The 19,752-nt window shown below is 32.0% G+C and overlaps 1 protein-coding gene across 8 annotated transcripts in view; it reads right to left on the reverse strand.

Annotated features, from left to right (window-relative positions):
• The window catches only part of Mbd5 (methyl-CpG binding domain protein 5), a 409,185-nt gene that overhangs the window by 215,764 nt on the left and 173,669 nt on the right, over nt 1-19,752 (reverse strand). For all 8 annotated transcript variants that reach the window (XM_071619190.1, XM_027938016.2, XM_071619187.1 and 5 more), the window contains exon 4: nt 18,842-18,987. The gene's annotated coding sequence lies outside the window, so the exon portion shown is untranslated. The remainder of the gene's footprint in view (nt 1-18,841; nt 18,988-19,752) is intronic.

The raw sequence follows: 19,752 nt of genomic DNA on the forward strand, positions 1-19,752 counted from the left end.
TGGTAAGAACTTACACTTGAAACAAAACTTCACATTTTTATTTTGCTTGCTCTTTCTCTAAAAATAGTTCTGTCTCAGAATATTCCATCCAACTAATGCAGATCACATATTCTTCTCAACTCATTCTCTGGGATACATTGTAGATTAGGCCCCAAAACAAGTCTTAATAAGTTTAAGAAGATGTAAGTCATATCAATTATCTTTTGTGACCACAAGAGTATAAAACTAGAAATCAATAACAAAGAAGAACTTCAGGAATTTTAAAAATACATAGAAATTAAACAAGACACTCCTGAATAAACAATGGGTATATGACAAAATTAAAAGGGAAATGAAAAATTTCTTGAGGCGAACAAAAATGGAAACACAACACAACAAAACCTATTTAACACAGGCAAAACAGCACAAAGTGGGAAATTCATAGCAATAAACACCTACATCAAAACAATGTTAAGCAACCTGACATTGTACCTCAGGAACTCTATAAAAGTAAGAATTAACCTCAAAATTAATACAAAGAAAATAATGAAGATGTAAGGAGAAATTAATGATGGAGATCAGGAAAATAAAACATCTATGAAATGAAGAGCTATATTTTTGAAAAGATGACAAATGAAGAATGAGAGAAAAAGAAATAAAATCAGAGATGAAAAAAGGAGACATAAGTGATATCACAGAAATGAAAACATTATAAGAAACTAATATGAACCATTATATCGAAAAAAACTGGACAATATAGAAGAAACGAATAAATTTCTGGACCCATATAGTTTATGAAGATTAAATCATGAAGAAAAAAGTCTGAACAAACCAATAACAATGAAGAAAATGAATCAGTAATAAAAAGTCTCCAAGAAAAACAATGGACTTTGTTTGCGAGTGATTGCTTCACTTGCAAACATAGTTATGTGTTTGTGTGTGGTGTTGTGGATTGAACCCAGGGTCTTATGCATGCTAGGTAAGCACTCTGTTACTGAGCAATATCCTCAGCCCTCTACCAAACATTTAAACAGTTAATACCAATAATCCTGATATCCAACCCAGAGAAACACAACAACAAAGGGAAAAAAAAGGTTAAAAAAATCAATCAAACAAACAAACAAAAAACCCAAACCAAACAAAAAACAACCAAAACTACAACTCATTACCTCTAACGAACATAGATGCAAAAAATGTTCATCAAAATACTAGGAATCTAAATTCAACAGCATGTTAAAAAGATTACACATCATGATAAAGTGGGATTTACCTAGGGGATGCAAGGATGATTCAGCTAAGAAATCAATAGTATGATATGTCAAGGTCATTGTACTGTCATGTGTAACTAATTAAAACAAATTAAAAAAATACAAAACAAAAGAAATCAATAAATGTTATACATCATATTAAAAAAAGGAGGATAGAATCCAAAAGATGTTTTCAATAAATGCAGAATAACTATTTGACAAAATTCAACATCCTTCATGAAAATAACCTGAACAAATTAGGTATAGAATATGGAAGGTAAACCTCCCGATATAATAGAGGCCTATATAAGAAAAACCCATGGAAAGCAGAAAGTTGAGATCTGTTTCTTTAACATCAGGAATGAGAGAATCATGCCCATTTTATGACTTCTATCCAAGATAGTACTGAAGTCCTAATCAGAACAGTGAGACCAAAGAAGAAACAGAATACATCTAAATTGGAAAGGAGGAAGTCAAACTGTCCCTGTTTGGAAACAATATGAACTTTTATACAGAAAATCCTAAAGAATCCAGCAAAAAATTTTAAAAACTAATAAATTCAATAAAAAATCAACATACAAAAATTAGTAGCATTTCTATATGCTAATAATAAGTTATCAGAAAAAGAATTCAAGAAAAGAATTCCATTTATAAAATGCGTGTATACGCGCGTGTGAGCGCGCACACACACGAATAAATTTAACCAACACTGAAAAACTACAAATTGAAGAAGGCAAAATAAATGTAAAGTTTGATTCATGATCATGGACTGAAAAAATTAATATTGTTAAAATGTCCATACTTCTTCTATGAAGTATCTGTTCAGTTCCTTAGCCCATTTGTTAATTGGATTATTTGTGTGTGTGTGTGTGTGTGTGTGTGTTTGGTGTTAAGTTTTTTTGAGTTCTTTATATATTCTGGAGATTAATACTATACCTGAGGTGCATGTGGTAAAGATTTTCTCCCATTCTGTAGGCTATCTCTTCACATTATTGATTGTTTCTTTTGCTAAGAAGAAGCTTTTAGATTTAATCCTTCCCATTTATTGACTCTTGATTTTACTTCTTGAGCTTTAGGAGCCTTGTTAAGGAAGTTTATTCCTAAGCCTAAATGGTGACGATTTGGGCCTGTTTTTTCTTCTATTAGGCACAGGGTCTCTGATCTAATGGCTAGGTCCTTGATACACTTTGAGTTGAGCTTCATAGAAGGTGAGAGACAGGGGTTTAATTTCATTTTGCTACACATGGATTTCCAGTTTTCCCAGCACCACTGTGTGTCTTTGGCATCTTTGTCTAGTATGGGGTGCTGAGGGCCATTGCTAAGTAAGAATGACGCATGACATGACCCAGGTCATTTGCAGTGTCATTGCATGTAAGGTGACCTTGCTCAAGGACCAGGGCGGATCCGGGTTTAGGGCGGATCAGGGTTTAGGGGTTCCTGGTTTAGGACAATCTGGGTTTAGGGCGGGTTCCAGGTTTAAGGTGTACCCTGCTGGGAATAGGGCGTATCCTGCTGCCTCAGGCGTGCCTGCTCATTGAGTTCCCATTGAGTTCTCATTGAGTTCTCCTGGGATTCAGAGAGTATTTTGGGATTTTGCCCAGAACGTGATTGGGGCCCAGAACGTGTTGTAGAGTGCTGGTGTGAGTTTGGGAATAAAGAATTGCTGTTTGAATCTACAAGGCTGTGAGTGGCTCGTGATTTTGTGCCCAGCCAGACTGCGGCAATGGGGTTTGTCTCTGTGTCTTCTATTCTGTACCATTGGTCTACATTTCTATTTTGGTGCCAATATCATGCCATTTTTGTTACTATAGGTTTGTAGTACAGTTTAAGGTCGGTATTGTGATACCTCCTGTTTCACAAATAACCCAACCAATAAATGGGTTATGGAAAGGAACAGCACTGTGCACAAGAAGAAATATAATCGATCAACAAATATATGAAAAAATGTTCAACATCTCTAGTAATTAGAGAAATGCAAATAAAAACTACTGTAAGATTTCATCTAACTCCAGTCAGAATGGCAATTATTAAGAGTAAAGCAATAATAAATGTTGCTGAGGATATGGGGATAAAGGTACACTTATATATTGCTGGTGGGACTGCAAATTGGTGCAACCACTGTGGAAAGCAGTATGGAGATTCCTCAGAAAACGTGGAGTGAAACCACCATTTGTCTCAGGTATCCCACTCCTCAGTTTATACCCAAAAGACTTAAAGTCAGCATACTACAGTGACACAGCCACATCAATGTTTAAAGTAGCTCAATTCACAATAGCATAACTATGGAACCAACCTAGGTGCCTTTCAACAGATGAATGGATACAGAAAATGCGGTATACATACACAATGGAATATTTCTCAGCCTTAAAGACAATGAAATAATGGCATTTGTCATTAAATGGAGCTAGAGAATATCAATGCTAAGAGAAATAAACCAATCTTAAAGAATCAAAACCAAATGTTTTCTTTGATATGCAGATGCTAATTCATAATAAGGGAGGGGCTAGGGAAGAATACAGGTACTTTGAATTAGAGAGGAGAGAGGAGTGAAGGGAGGGGAGGGCATAGGGGATGGGAAGGATACTAGAATGAATTGGACATTAATACCCTATGTGCATATATGACCACACATCTGGTATAATCTTACATTATGCACGGCAAGAAGAATGAAAAGGTATACTCCATTTATGTATGATGTGTCAGAATGCATTCAACTGTCATAACTAATTAGAAAAACTTAAAAAAAAAATGTTCATTCTACTTAAAGTGATCTATAGATTCAACACAATCCCCAGCAGAAGACTGGTGAAAATCTTCACAAAAACAGAAAAGACAATCCTAAAATTGTTATAAACTACAAAAAATACTGAACAGACAAAGCAATTCTAACCACAAAAACGAAGCTGAAGTAATAACACTACTTGATGTCAAAATATAGCACAAACTTAGTAATCAAAACAGTAAGATACTGGCATAAAAACAGACAAATACACCAATAGGACAGAAAAGAGAAACCAGAAATAAATCCAAGCATATACAGCTAACTGATTTTTGACAAAGGCATGAAGAATACACATAGGGAAATAATAACCTCTTAATAAATGATGCTGTAAAAACTGGACATACACATGAAAAAGAATGAAACTAGATCTCTTTCTCTCAACATATATAAAAACCAATTCAAAAGGGCTTTAAAATTTGTCTGAAACAATAAAACTACTAAAGGAAAACATTTTATGACATGGGAATGGGCAAGGCTTGTTTTGAATAAGACCTCAAATCACAGGCAACAAAAACAAAAAATAGACAAATGGGATTATATTGAACTAAAAAAATATTTACACAGGAAACGAAGCATTCAGTAGGATAAAGAGGCAATCTATTGAATGGGAGAAAATGTTTGAAAAGTATACATCTGACATGGGGTCAGTATCTAGAATATAGAAATATAGAAACTCAGACAACAGCAAAATCATCATCATCATCATCATCTGATTTTAAAATGGCAAAGACAATTCTCAAAAGAAGATTTGTAAATATACAACAGGTATATGAAAAATACTCAACATCACTAATCATCAAAAAAACAAAACAAAAAATAATCAAACCACGGTGACATATCACCTTATACAAGTTAAAATGGCTGCTATCTAAAAGACAAAAGATAACAAGCACTGGCAAGGATGTGGAGAAAAGAAAACCTTCCCCTATATGCTGTTGTTGGGAATGTGATCAGTATAGTCATTATAATAAAAAATATGTAGATATCTCCACAAACATTAAAAATAAAACTACCATATGGTCCAGCAAGCCTAATACCAAGTGCAAAATTAAAGAAAATGTATCATTATGTCAGAGACATCTGTATTTCCCATGTTTATTGAAATACTAGTCACAATATTCAAGGCATGGAAACGACAAGTGTCCATTAGTGATTAACTGATAAAAATGTGGTATATATATACACAGTGGAACACTAGTCAGTCATAAAAAGATGAAATCCTGTCATTTGTGACAGCATGGGTGATCCTGGAGGACATTATGTTAAATTAGAATTAGACAAAAATGTTAAATAAAAAAATCAGAAACGAAAGACAAATACTGTATCGTCTCTCCAGGTGGAACATTGAAAAGTCAAATTCATAGAAATATAGAGTTGAACAGTTGCTACAAGAGTCTGGGCATGGAGGGATGGAGAAAAATTAGTAGATAATCACAAAATGATGGTCATATAGGAGGAGTAAGTTCTGGTTTTCCCTTACACAGAAGGGTAACTACCATTAACAATTATGTATTGTGTATTTCAAAAGAGTTGGAAGAGAGGATTTTGAATGTTCCTACCATAAAGACATAAATGTTTGAGGTGATAGGCATTTTAATTATCCTAATTTTATTATTACATTATGTATACATGTATTAAAATATCACACAGTACTCCATTATTATATACAAGTATTACATGTCAATTAGAAAACAAAGACATAACTGTTCTTTTTCATGCAAACAATAATTTGAAAAGTAGAGAAAACAAGGACCTATATGGCCTTTTCTGAGGTTTAGTGGAATGTTCTCCAATACAGTTCTTTCCCAATATTAGAAATTAGGTGATTAACAGGGGGAAAGAGAAGTTCTGAAAAGAACCTAGTTGCCAGACTAAAGCCCAAGGTTTTCTAATACCCAAAAGATAAGGAGAAATTTAATTACTCTTACTTAGAGTGGAATAAAAGTGAGTTAGATTCAATTGTGACCTTGTACCTTCCTGACCTAACTTTTGTTACTCACATATACCTAGACCCTCATAGTTTGATAAACCATGTTCTAACATTTATTGTCCTTGAAGATGACAAAGGAGTGCTTACAACTTTCAGGAATGTGGGCTATGTAGCTTTCTAAGCTTGTTGTCTGGCCTGGTTATGATTCATGGAATCATACCAAGGAACTTTCATTTGTTAAGACATCTATTCCCTGAATCTCAAGCACAGTGTTTAAGTCACTGTTGGTCAACTACCTCTGAGCTACCTCTAAATGGCTAGAACTGCAAATCCAGGACTATTAATAATGAAATAATGCCAACCAAATGTAAACTTCTCGATGGCAAAGTTTTCACCATTATATCATCAGTGCCTACCACAATACCTAGCAAATAGGAGATATTCAATAAGTATTTGTACAATGTATAAATAAATGAATGAAAGAGTAAATAATAATTCCTAAGTACTTTGAACACTTTGAGCTTTCAATTTTCAAAGACAAAATGCTCAAATACAAAGTTAAATAATGAATTAAAGTTTATTCGTAACTCATGACCCATTTTTTCCTTAATTTTTAAAAAATCAAATAATACAGATCGAATGAGGTGCTATCCATTTGGTGTAAAAATTCTGCTGTTTATATACATAAAAGTTAATGTTATTGTTTAATTACTAATGTTTTATAATGAGTATTTTCATCCATTCTTTCTTTATAAAAGCAATAGTAACAGAAATTAGTAATTGTAACCAAGTTTTCTGACCTAAACTATTATAGACACTACATTATAAGGTTGTACATACATTATCTCATTCATTCTTCACATGAAACTAATGAGATATGCAATATCACCACATTTAACAGATGAAGAAATCAGAGTTTAAAGAAAATTAGCCTAGGGTCACAAAAATAGTAGTACCCAGATAAAATCAGTGTAATTCTGAAATAATAGGTTTACCCAGAGAGTTAATACATATACATGGACTCAGTACATTTACCTTCCCTCCAAAGCCAGGCATGAGAGAATATACATTATTTCAACATTTATTGGGCACCTATTAGGCTTCAGGCACTAAGGTAGGCTCTCTTAAACGTTACCTGCAATTCTGACAGAAAATTTAAAAGTGGCACATAGAAATATTCTTCTCTGTAATCTTAGTGTTGAGAACTACTTTTAAAAGTTTCTCTCTACCCTGTACATGGCTGTATATGGCCTTTTGTTTATCTAAACTACTAAACTATATTTAAGGCAGGGTGGTAGAAGATACATCTTTTTGTATCCCTAAAAATGCCTAGACTGGTTCTTTGCTCATAACAAATTCTTAATCCATGATGTTCCATCAACCCATATATAGGACATCTATCAAAACCTATAACATTTGAAAATGGGACATAACGGGTTAATAAACATTGCTGTAAAAATTAACAGTATGCATAAATTGAACCCATTTTCCTTAGTTGGAAAAGAATTTAAACAAAATTTTTTATCTCAACTACTGTTGATTATAATGAAGAAAAAGACTTGCATAAATGCCAAAAGCAGGATATAGCTTTATTATTTTAAATATTTTATTTTATTGGTAAATTTTAATAAAATTGTTAAATTTTTGTGGCAACAAATATAAAATCTATTCTGATCAGTTTCATGTTTCTTATAAATATGCTTCGCTTGCTTTTCATATAACTTAGGAAATGTTCTTTTTACAATGGGGCCTTCTCGGAAGATTTATGTTAGTGTATGTGATTGCACAAAGATAAAAATATTTCATTTCAAAAAGTGAAATAATAATTCTAGAAATGCTATTATATTACAGAAATATATGAACACTTGATTCTGTTAAAATTATATATAAAAAAAGAAACCTCATCCTGTAGAAATTATTTTATTTCCTCATCTGACACTGCAGTTTTCTTACATAAAAATAAAATCAATCTGAAAGGACAGATTTTAATCTCAGATGCTACACAGCATTTTTGTTTCTTTTTTTCTTTTTGGTGGAAAAGGATATGTGGTAATTCATGCTATGCATTAGAAATCAGAATCTAGACCTAAGTTTATATGATTAATGGGTTTCTATTTAAACAGCCATAAATGTGAATAGCAATTGTAATAGTGCTTACAGAGAGTTAATGCAACATCAGTCAGTTTACCCTTTATCTTCAGCATTAAATTGCTTTCACTAAAGCATAACATGTTTGAAATCACACACAAAATCCTACATATTACTTAAATATAAAACAAAATAACATAGACACACAGATCCATAACATCATTTTAGCAGATAGGTCAGACATTGATGTTAACTATTCATAGAAAATCCCATTCAATAACCAATTTTTGAAATTACATGTTTGCCCAGTCTACAAATTATTCATTTTTGAGGCCTGAGGAAACTCTGAGACTAAAATAGGTCATTATATAGTGGTACTTTTTTTTTTATAACATTTTATACTAACTTTATACACAAATGCTATTTATTTTACTGTGCCTGAGTATTCTCACTAAATATTCTCAGCTGGGTTTAAAATCAGAAACTTCCTTATATTCATTGTTCTTTGGTGGGGGACGTGGGATAGGGGAAGGCTACAGCAGTTTGTTCTGGCTGGGTTTTAAGCACACCAGAAGAGGAAAGGACATTGCTCAGAACACATGCAGTCTGAGTATGGTTAATCTTTGTTTTGCTGTTTCTTCTTTGAATTACAATCAAGCAGCTTCTCTGAATTTACATAGGATAATATTGAAACTTGAACTCCTGGGAGACATAAACTTATTTCACAGAATTAATTTAATTAGTCTGTCCTACTGGCACCCAGGAGTAAGATTTTGGGTAAGTTGTCTCATATAGTAATATATAACCTTCCAACCTTATAAAATAATCATGGCAATAAAAGGAAGTGACATTTATGTGTATCAAATATGTTCCAGACTCTATGTCCATGCTTTACATATATTTTCATATTTAACATATAAAACCAATTCCTTCATTTTTACTTTATATATGCTGACATTAATGATCAGAAATTTGAAGCAATACAGTAATAAACAGCAGAGTCAGGAATCAAACCAAGGTTTAAGTGGCTATGATGAAAAGAAGTGAAATGATATACATGAATGTAAAATAATGAAGTGAACAAGTAAATATGAAAGTAGAAAACCCAGGAATTCTGATTCTGGTAATGGTGGAATAATTTGAACCACACTAACCCTCCCATTGCTAAAATGGAAACTTTGGAAACTACTCAAAAGAACAAGTAAGAAAGAACTATTTGAAGACAAATTAGAGAGTGACCCCAAATAAGCAGAAACAGAAGGATTTGACTATTGAAAGAAAGGAACATCACTAGCCAAAAATCTACATTTACATGGTTTTACCCTGTGGTTAAAAAAAAGAGCAGGTATAACTGAAGCAGAATGCCACAGTTTTCAGGCTTTGGGTACTGGATGGAAACCAGAAGTCAGGAGTGAAAGAAAGTGGAAAATTAAGGGTGGAGAAAGGGATCTCAGAAAGGGGAATAATACAGGAAGAGTTCCAAAATTTTCATATAAACTTCCATGGAGGCTGAATCCTGAACTGTAAGTTCATAGGGAAGGAACCTTGCACAAAATAATAATTTCTGAAAGGCTGAAATAGGGATTTTTGCTGCAGCCCATTGCATGAGACAGGAGTTTGAATCCCACCAAATTAAACTAGCTTAGTAAAACCTCAGGCTTTCCATGGAAATACCCGGAGGGCTACATTTTAAGAGTAAAGATAATACTTCTGTACCAGGGGAGACACTCTAGGATTTAAGGATGAAACCAAAACATAACTGTTTCACCAAGATAAAACTTCACTAGAGAAAGGGAAATGTGACTTAATTGTTAGGAAAAAGACAATATTCTTCAGCACAAGATAACAAAAATCTTGAATCTCTAAAGTATTTCATCTATGTCCAGTGTATGAGAAAAATTTTTTAGAGATGTGAAGAAATAATAAAATGTGACTCAAAAATCTATAGAAAAAGCAGCTTACAGAAGACACTAAGATAACTCAATACAAGTACTTTAAAGCAGTTAGTATAAACACTATAAAGGCAAAGATCATCATAATGAATACATAGGGAATTTCAGTAGAGAAACAGAAACAACCACCAAAAAATCAAGTGTACTTTAAAGTGATTAATACGGCAAATTTTATTTTATGTATATTTTATGATCTTTTTTTCAAAGTGAAAACCAAAGAGTTAGAAAGGTATAATATCAAAATGAAAATTAATTGAATGGTTGTAGCAGCAAATTGAAGACAGCAGAGAAACCATCCAGTGAACTTCAGGTTAATAAAAATTTTCAAGAACATTTAGAAAAATATTAAAAAAAATAAAAGGGTTTTAGTGACCCATACAACCATTGGATAATATAGGGTAGTCAATCATATATGTATTTGAAGTCCTAGAAGAGAGAGAGAATAGGGAAAGAGAAACATTTGAAGGAATTTTAGCAAATTTCCTCACATTTGGGTTAAAAAAAATTGAATTTGCAGATCCAAAAGCTCAGTAGACCTCATGCAGGAAATATACAAAGGAAGCTTTATCTAGGCACATAATGTCAAATTGCTGAAAACCAAGGTTAAAAAGTAATCTGAAAAAAGACAGTATAATTACTCATCAGTATAATTCAGTTATCATGCAATTGGTTCTATAATTCATATTACCCTTAAAGCCTTATTCCACTTTTTTAGAATTTTATCATTTATAAATACCCACCTATCCCTCATTTGGAGCTATGAGAGCTGTAATGTGATATATTCTAGCTGCGGTGGGAAATACATTTATGTAAAAAAGTAAACATGATTACATGTAATATTATTCTATATATACTAACTATTTAGGTAAGAGAAAGTTGAAGATATAGATATTAGCAAGAAAGAGGCAATTTTATTCTTACTTCTATGATGACATCAATGTATATCCGAGAAAGCTAAGAAAATCTATAATGAAATTAAGAAAAAAAAAGAATTTAGAAAGGTGACAAACTATAAAATTGGTATATGGAAATTGATATAAGCCATTTATATCGATTAATGAGTTAGAAAATAAACACTATAATAAAAAACATAAAGTTAATGTAATTCTAAGTTAGCAAACTATATATATATATATGTATATATAGGAAATATACAGTGTTTTAAGATAGATAAAAGCAGTATTCTACGATTGTTGGTTCTGCCAAAATTAATCTATTATTTTAATAAAATTCCAATCATAATGACAACAGATTTTTTTTAAGAACTTGAAAGATGATTCTAAATTCAATCTGGTAAAAAGTATGCCATGATCTAAAATGTTTTTTTTTAAAGGAGGACTAAAAAGAAGAAAGAACAGATCAATCTTGTCAGATATTAAAAATATTACAAAGGTACAGAAATTAAAGAGTTTATTCCCAGGAAGGAATAGATAAACAAAATATATCTTGGGAGGATTCTGAAATATACTTGAATATACATAGGATTTTAATATGATAAACCTTCATTTTCAATCAGTTGAAGACAGATTATTCAATAAAAGTTGCTGAGACACTAAGAATTTTAGATAATTTGAAATTTGAAACATAAAAAATTAAGCCATAAGGGTAGAATAAAAATGGTATTACATATTTTATAATATTGAACATAGGCTTCAGAAACCATAAAAGAAACACTGATAATTTGCCTAAACCAAAATGTAAAATTTTAGTATGGAAAATAAAAAAACTAACACTAACTGAGTTGACTGGTAAATTAAACTACAGAAAAATATTTGAAACACACGAAAAATGGCATTTTTTATTAGTATAACATGAGCTTTTAGAAATCAATAACAAAGAGACAAAGAGCAGAAATCCAGTGGCAAAAAACAGTGGATTATCTGCATTCATGTAAAAAATGATATAAAAGTATATACAGGTGTGTATTTGTTATGCATATGCACACATGCATTTGCATGTGGATAGATTTCCAAAATGATACAATCAAAGTTAATACAGGTTTTCTGTGGGAACTAAAAACAAATTAATCAAATAAAATTTACTTTTTAATTCAAACATTTCCATGTTATTTATTTATTTAAAAATCTATGCGTATGTATTGCTTTTGTAATCCAAAAGCAAAACTTAATATAACCCTACCAGTAATATGCTGATTGTTTGAACCAAAGTCTCTTCAGTTCTGTGACCCCACCTTCCTTCTCTCATTGACAGTACTATATGTTGAATTTTATTATAGAGGCAAAACAGTTTTTAGGAGGCAGCGACTCACTAAAAATCCAGTAAAACAAAAAGCAGTAAAATTCTGTAGTAAGGGAAGTTAAGCAAATAAAAGTAGCTCAGTTTTACTTGTAGACATATTTTCCTGTCCTTAAATTGCTTTTGAAGCATACTAGGGGGTGGATGGGTGTGGGAAGAAGGAATCCAGTATTGCTGTTTTCATTTTGCTACTTTTAAGTCAGAAGTAGTGTTTCCTTTAGGAATTCCTTTCCCTTCAACTCTTTCTGGGACTCTGGAATCAAATGACTCCCATCCTTCAAGGTACATCACTCTTACACCTCTCTTATGAAGATTTTCCCCCCTACCCACAAGCAATTTTTCTTACAGTAAATATGGCTCTCTTGCCTAAGATTCTATCTAATTAATAAATAATGGTTGCCTCAAAAGCAATTCTGTTTGGTAAAGGAGCCATCATGCAAGGTATGACAGTTATTAACATAAGGACTTGAGTCTTATTCTTTTGTAATTATACAATATGTTGTGTATTGCACAGAGTTCTCAGGAAGTTTTTTTCTCCAAAGTCTCAGGGTCAAGAAGACACTTTTTTATTTTTGACAATCACAAGATGTTTCTTTCTGAATAGGAACAAATATTTCAGCATTCCTGTTTCACACATTTCAGTCGGTTTCTAAATGGTTATAGAAATAAACAACATATACAAATGAAATATGATTATTTCATTTAAGTACCTCCATGATGTAATATTGTAGGGATTATTAAGTCTAATGCATTCTGTATTTTTTGAAATCCATAAATATGTAGCACACAGAAGTTGGCAAAATATATAGATGAATGATGCACACAAAGGAAAGACTGTCAATTATATACACACAAATCATATTAGAGTTGAAAGGAACCATAGAGATTTCCTAATCCATACAATTCCATAAACCACCCCATCCTATCCCTAGTCAACACCCAAAACTGTCACACTCCTAACAAACAGTCCGTCTCACTAGGAAAACTACTGATGAAAAATCTACCAAACAAATCAATCCATTCCAGTTTCAAAGAAACTCTTGGCCTTGGAATGTAGACATTTAAGTGTAAAAGTACAAATTCTAATACTTTCCCCAGTTGTTGCTACTATTATTATTATTATTTTGTTGGTAACACAGGGTATTTACTCCACTTCATACTATATATGGTCTCTACTAACTTAAATTCCTCACTGTTAATTTTAATTTCTCCTAATTAGATTAGTCAATCACTAAGTATATATTTTATTTCCAGTTTTTGCAACGTACTTTATCATCTAAAAGCCCAAAATTGTGTCATCCCCACTTTTCAAAGGTTTTGATTCCTTTATTTTGATTAAATAATACTAAGTCACATAGCCTATAAATGGGAGAATTGAATTTAAACACCAAAAATAGAGACAAAACATCTACGGTTTTAAAAAGCTCTGTAGGTTATGCTGAAGCATATTCCTATTAGAGAACCATTGCTCTAGTACTTTAATGAAATATTTAGAAAATCAGTTCTATTCCTTAAGTTCATATTTCTTATGTATTGACTATGTATTCCTGAAATACACGGTCAACGAATCATTCAATGATGCATTCTATAGGCTCCTACCCACTCCCTGCAAATTTCAACCCTCGGCAAAGTCCTACAGGTTACTAGTACTTTAGGAAAGTTTTAGGAAATAAAGTTTTAGGAAATAAAAAAGGATATGTCCACTATCCAGAACTGCAAGCTCTCTAGTTCTTGTCCGTTTTTTTATACCAAATTTAGGAAAAAATATTTAACCTGAAAGGTTTATGAATGAATTGCCTTATTCGAGTTCTCCTTTCGGATGCTGTTTACAAGCAAATGGGCTGATTATAATATCCTTCTTTTGATTCATAAGCATTTATTAAGTACTTACTATATGCAAAGAGTATTTTGAAACAAGTATTACCTGTGTGACAGAAGTATGTTTGAGAAATTTTATGTATTTCATCCAAGAATGCTTTATATACCTTTCCTTTCAGAAGCTCAAAGAAAAGACAATGCACATAAAATCCTTTTCTTAAATTGATGAAATAAGGGTGTACACCCTGTGTAAGTTTTATGGCCTTAAATAACTGTGACAATTGTCTAATTATATGAGATATGACCAAAAATAATATACAATGATACAATGTACTAATGACCTATATATCACATATTGAGTTAGATATTAGAAAAAAAAAAACTTCAGTTGAATGATCTTTACTAGAATATGCAGTAGAATTAATGTTGAAACTACTTAACAAAGTTGTTCATTTTGAAACGTCAACAATTTTTCTCAATTTCAAGTTAAAGTGAAATTTTTACTCATGAAAACAAAAAGTAGCCCTGGTTTATAGCAAAGGAAGTGTAACCTTTGTTCACTTACAACATGTAACTATGAGTAAAATTGTAAATATAAATGCTGTATTCTCTCTAAAGTCTTTAAGGAAACTCATTTTTTATATATGTAATAGCTAGCCTTTGATCATAAATCTCTGTAAGTCTATTATTTGAACTCTTTATCAGGTAAACAAAAAAAGATACTGCGGCTTTATAATTACACAAAATAGAGTTATAGTGTTTAGATAGGAATTATTAAAAAACCATGCTTAATAAATGGTGCTAAAAATATTCATAAGCAAAACAAGTATATTTACCCATGAACCATGTTGTCTCATAAATGAAACAGCCTCTTTCTTCTAGAGGCTAAACTGAATATTCAGAAGTAAATTTCTTTTTTAAAATTCAGTTTTCCTCCTTAAACCTATTTGAAATTAAAATTGAGAAAATATATATAAGATAGCGTTATGAGTTGAATTATGTTACCCCAAAAGGTATGTTCAAGTCCTAAGTCCCAGTATTCATGAATGTGAACTTATTTGGAAACACTGAACAATATTTGCCAATGTAATCAAGTTACGATGAAGTCATACTGAATAAGGGTGAGCCTTAATTCAATGTGACTGTGTACTTATAAGAAGAGGAAAAGAGTCATAGATACACAGGGAGAAGCTATGTGATGATGAAGGCAGAGACAACAGAAATGGAACGCCAAGCCCTGCCAACTCCAGAAGCCAAGTCAAAGACATGGAACAAAATTCTTCTCTCCTGGTTTCAAACAATATGGTTTAATTGATAACTTAATTTTGGACTTGTAGACTCCATGAGAGAATAATTTTTGTTAATTGAAGTCACCAAGTTTGTGGTAATTTGCTAAAGTGACCAAAGAAATCAATAGATCAAAACTGTCAAATCAAATCAGTTACTCAGATTAAATAAACATCTGATTAATATATATATGTATATGTATATATATATGTATATATATATATATAAATAAAACAAATTACTGAAGAAGATTCTTCAAATCATTCTGCCCTATAAATAGAGTATTTCTCCAAATAGTTATGGTCAACATAAAGTTAAAATTTCAGTGAGCTCATAAACACCTAAAATTTCTTGCAAAATTTGAAATGTATTTAGTTTTCATGAGGCTTAGTTTAAGAATGACCAGTGTGTGCGTGTGTGGTGCTGGGGACACAACTTAGGGCCTTAATAGGCAAATACGATATCAGTAAGCTCCTGTTTCAGCCCTTGTTAAAATTTTATGACAAGACAGAGAATCTTGCTAAATTGCCCAGGCTGTCTTCCAACTTGTAATCCTCCTGCCTCAATTTCTCTAGTAGCTGGAATTAGAGGCATGTGCCATACGGCCTGTTATGTTTTCTAATGCTGATTTCTGGATAAAATGCATTTGTACACTTATATTTTAATTTTTTTGGTACTGGAGACTGAACCCAGGGATGCTTTACAAATCAGCTACATCCCCAGACCATTTTTTTTTTTTTTTTTTTTTTTTTAATTTGGAGACAGGGTCTTGCTGAGTTGCTGAGGCTGGTCTTGAAATTGTAATTCTCCTGCCTCAGCCTCCTGAGTTGCTGGGATTACAGGAGTGTGATACTGTGCCCAGAACATTTACATTTTTTTAAAAATTTTTTAGTTGTACATAGACATAATATCTTTATTTTATTTATTTATTTTTATGTGGTGCTGAGCATCAAACCCAGTGCCTCACACGTTTTAGGCAAGAGTTCTACCACTGAGCTACATCCCCAGACCCACACTTACATATTTTAAAATATGAAGTTCTTATTGGGAGACTTTGATGTGAATAAAATTTAGCAGCAGGACAATAAGTGTGTGTGTGTGTGTGTGTGTGTGTGTGTGTGTGTGTAGAGAAAGAGAGAGAGAGGAATCTGGCATGCATAATGGACAAATTCATTATTCTTTTATAAAAGTTGAGATTACTATGAGTTGAGATTACTATGAGGAAACCTATTTTTAACATTTTCAAAAGTAGAATAATGATATCACCTATTTATTGAATTACATGTTAGGCAAGTGCTAGGTACCTGAATATTAACTATCCTATTTAATACTCAACATTACATTATTATTAGCATCCAATATTTAAAGATATACAAACTGGGGGTCAAAGAGAGTCAATAATTTAAGCAAGGTCATACAGCTGGTGAATCGCATAGTTGGTCAGTCAGCCTTAATCTGTTCTGTGAATTCATGTTCTTCGATTGCAGGTTTATAAATCATAACTGTGATATTATAATTGCTTTTCTAATTTCTAAGTTTTTATTATTATAGCCTGAAAATAATTTTAGAATTTATGGGAAATAAATAAGATAGCACTTTGGATCAGAATTATAAGTATCTGTGCTTTATTAATGACATGGTCATAAATAGAATGAAGTTAATAAACAAAGGGGTGGATTCTTAATAATGTGCAAGAAATAGAATTTAAAGCTATCTTACACAGATAAGCTGCAATGGCTAAAGAATAACTAAAACTTAAAATGAGATGATATGTGGATGAATTAAATATGAAAATGTTACAGAAAGATATTTGATAGTGGGTTGTTTATAGAGAATCATGGTTTATAGGAATAATATCTATTAATTAAGAATGATTGGGTTGGGCCTATTGCTCAGTGGTAAGAATGCTCGCCTGGCATGTGTGAGGCATTGGGAAGGATCCTCAGCACCACATAAAAATAAAATAAAGGTATTCTGTCCATTGACAACTAAAAAAAAGGTCAAATTTTAGTATTTTAAAAAATATTTAAGTGAAAAAAATTTTAAGTGGTTATATCAAACTAGGATAATTCTGAGAAAAGAAGTTTTAGAAATAGTTACTTAATGAAAGTAGATAAAAGGTTAAAAGAAAGAATCTCCTATTCTTGAGAGTTTTTACACTAAATTGGATTGCTGAAGGAAGCAGTAGAATCTGTTTTATTGAAGATCCTTACAAATGGAAGGCATATATCATCAGCAGTTCAGAAAGGATCAGGTGTGTCTCTGCCAGAAGGAAGCCAGTGGATGACCACTTCATGATTTTTTAAGGCCCAGTGACTGCCTAATAATACTATTGTTATAACTGTGAGGCAAGGGCAACACAGCTGTTTTTTCTTTGTAATCAGGATTTGCTGTCCAAAAAGTTGCAGAATAAATTGAATGTAATTAGATGAAATTTCCCCCAACAGAAAAGCAAGAATTAATTTTGATTCTAGTTACAGAAGAAAACTCTGAAGCTTTCACTGGACTTTTTAAACATTTATGGTCTCCTTTACTTACAGAAAGCATTCCTTTATGTACAACTTAAAAAGAGACACATTTACTAGATAACTTTAGACCTATAGGTTGAAATAACACTATGTAAAACGTTCTGAGTATATCTACAGTTTTTGTGGTTGTATAAAATTCGTTGACAAATTCAATTTTAGAGTATTTATAGTTAAATTTTTAGAATTTATTTTTATTTCATTTTATCTTCATCAACTTATGTCTATTTTTCATGAATATGGAGATTGCAGATTACACACACACACACATATTTTTTTTTCCTCTTAAGCATGGTCAATTTCTTTCTAAGCAGATTTTTCCTTTAAAGGGTAATGTAATTAATTTCAATTTTGATGATGGTATTGTGGTCCATAATCCTTGCCCAACTACTCTTCCAGAAGCAATAGTGGCTGCCATGAAATTAAATAAAAGGTCAGTGAAATCTTTTAATGCAGAATTCTTACAAATATAAATCTGTGAGGGACATAAAAGGATGGCTTCCCAAGATTTTGGATCACTTTAGAATAAATATAAGGAAGGAAAAGATGCAGAATTATTTAAACTAAAAAGAAAAAAATTCACAAACGACCGGGATAATTCTAAAGTAAGTAGAAATTAATCTCAAAATATATTTAGTGCTTGCAGTTACATGATATATGTATCCAAGGTAGATACAAAGAGCCCTCTTTTCAAATAACTTCTGTTATTTAAATCTGAATTTTGTACTTAGGAATTTAATGTTGCCTTATTCTGTATAATACTGCAGGTAAGGGAAAACACATCTTATTAGAATTTTTGACATGCAACAGTTCTAAACAGAAAAAAAGAAAAAAGAAAAAAAAGAAGAAATAGTTATGCTTATATAAAATTCTATGATAAAGACAACTTTTTCCCCCCATTAAAACACAAGGTAATTCTACTTGTTCTCATATAATTAATAACAGAAAACCAATGGCACAAATAGTTCATTGCTTGCCTCCAAAAAATTGTTGACATCCTCTGCGGCCATCTGCCAAGGGGGTCATTCCTGTGATTGATGGAATTAGAGAAGTATCAGAGTTCTATGGATTGATGAAGAAAAATATTCTGTGCTCCTGGTTTCTGGAATTTATTTTGTTGGTCCTGTTATAAAGGAAACAAGCATAAATTTACCAATGTTGAACAGAGTGCTTGTTATTGTGTATTTTTTAAGATTCATACTTAAGGAAAATCTGAGGTCTTCCCCCACTGTCCCAGGTCTGGGGATTGAACTCAGGGTCTTGAGCCTGCTAGGCATGAGCTCTACCATTCAGCTACATCACCAGCCCCCAAATTTGAGATTTTTGTAAAGTCTCACTTAGAATCATGTTAGTTTCCAATACAAATGACTTACTAAACTATGACTATAGGTTAAAAAAAAAAAGAGCTATATAAATCAGGTGATTTAATTCTCATATTTTACCCTTAAAGGAAACTGAAATTCAGAGATGTCAAATAACTCACCCAATGTTACAGTGAGTTAGTGGCAGAGCCAGCCTGAGAAACTACTTCTACCATTTGAAGATAAGGGATCTTTCCCCTAGCTGTCTCTCAGCAGGGAAAAGAGAAGCATCTTTGGGAAGAATGAGGGAGATTGGGAAGAGCATTGTCATGACTGCTAATTTCTAAGCCCTAATGCTTGGAGAAAAATTTAGAACAAGAAAAAATAAACATGATAGTATAATAATATTTAGATTACTAATTCATAGCACAGCTCTTGCTCATAAATTTACCAATGTTGAACAGACAGCTTGTTATTGTGTATTTTTCAAGATTTGTATTTAAGGACATCAATAAAAAGTATCTTATGAACAGCACCATTAACTTTTTGAATTTCATGCAGACTAATGATCATTCATTTTTCCCAGT

Source organism: Marmota flaviventris, chromosome 11 (genome assembly GCF_047511675.1).
Source record: "Marmota flaviventris isolate mMarFla1 chromosome 11, mMarFla1.hap1, whole genome shotgun sequence".
NCBI classification, from domain to species: Eukaryota; Metazoa; Chordata; class Mammalia; order Rodentia; family Sciuridae; genus Marmota; species Marmota flaviventris.